At 39.5% G+C, this 1,695-nt stretch overlaps 1 pseudogene; it reads left to right on the top strand.

Annotated features, from left to right (window-relative positions):
- The first annotated feature begins 544 nt into the window (after positions 1-544).
- Positions 545-1,158, top strand: LOC107046637 (annotated as a pseudogene).
- Positions 1,159-1,695: the final 537 nt, after the last annotated feature.

Raw genomic sequence — 1,695 nt, 5'->3', positions numbered from 1 at the left:
GCACGATACGCTGTCTATCATGGCGGAAGACCTGAATTACTCAACTTATGCAGTATTTGAAGAATATACCGGAAGAGACGTATAAGCAAGGTGTTGTGGACAGCTTAACTACTTTTTTGTGGATGGAAATCATGGAGTGTAATAGAAAAAAGTGGTTGTCGTATGATATTATAATAAAAACCACTTTCAAATATTTTGAACATTTGTTTGACATGACTCGTCACAATCTTGCATATAAAAATGTGAATATTGACAATCTTTTTGATTTCTTTGGACAAATTGTCACATTATACACCGGCGAAATTGTTAAAGAAGTACGCTTGGCAGTTGATGCAGCAAAGAATAGAAAGCACGTAGCAGCAGAAATGCAAAAATCTGTAACTTTTTCGCTGTGAATGAAGAATTAATTAAAATGAAACATTAAAATGATACTGACATATTTCCCCCACCTCGATTTCCCCTCGCCTCCGTCATCAGATATATTACTTTATCTACCTATTGGCTTATTCATTATAAAAAAGTCTCTTGTGGTGATCGCATCAACATGGATGTCGCTGTCATTATCCAAGGTTTTCGTGGCATAAATTAGAAATTCTTGCCAAAAGAAATTGCTGTTGCTGATACTGAGGGAGTTTTTTTTTCGCCCTGGATTTTGAATGCATCTTATCCGTACTTGGACCTTTCTACCTGCCGGCGTGAGATGAACAATAGACTCACAAATAACAATCACGGAATCGAGTGGCATGATGGGGATACAGAAGTGCGGGACGCGTTACATAATATTAAAGAGCTGTGCAGAAATGCTCGCTGTATTTTCACTATTGGTGGTGAGGAGGCTGTATATCTCCAGAACTTATCTGCACGAGAGACCATAAATTTGGGTACAGAGACGGATTTTAAAAACAATACATGTCTGCAGAATGAAAAAAAGACTGTGTTACCTCCAAGCTATGAAAAACAAGATGGACGTTCAGGCGTAGAACTGTGCCTTACAAACCGTTTTAAATATACGTAATCATTTAATTCATAAGAAGTGGCAGGATAATACCTCGCCTCAGTGTTCAAGACCCGAGACTCTATGACGAGTTCGACGACGCCGACACTCAAAATATCGACCCTAAAACCCCTGTTTGTAAAGGTACTTTCAATATTTTTTGAACAGTTTTGCATTTCAAATTGATAGAACGGGTATGTTAACTTTAGAGAGGTGAAATTCATTTTTAAAAGAAGACCGAGGACGGCCGAAACCTTGGGTTTACCTGTATTTCGCAATCGGTGTGCCGAAACTATTGAGCACCATAAGAGGTTGTGGCGATCCGCGAGTTCTAATTTTGCCGCGCAAGTCTGTTCATGGACATTCACCTATGGACCGTCATTCATTCGTCGCGCATCGCTCTCCCGAGTTGTTCCCATGTGGGATCACTCACGTTGGTATTCTCGCGCTCCCAATCACGCCATTTATTCTAAGCAATAAATCTAATTCAGTTAATGAGGGTTTATTAATTATTTCATCCACCAAATCTAATATCCCCTCATGTGCTGACCCCGATCGTTGGTTTTTTAGTGGATTAATTGTTGTTTAGTGCCCTGAGAAGTGTCAAACGGGTTTATAAGGTCTCTGGTTTTATTCCGGGCCGCGTGGTTTCGTTAATCTTGTAATTAATTTCAATAATTCACGTGGTTTTTTCCGGTCGT

Source organism: Diachasma alloeum, unplaced genomic scaffold, assembly GCF_001412515.2.
Source record: "Diachasma alloeum isolate Michigan unplaced genomic scaffold, Dall2.0 Dall_scaffold_01635, whole genome shotgun sequence".
Classification (NCBI taxonomy): domain Eukaryota; kingdom Metazoa; phylum Arthropoda; class Insecta; order Hymenoptera; family Braconidae; genus Diachasma; species Diachasma alloeum.
This window is presented reverse-complemented; position numbering and strand designations above follow the sequence as displayed.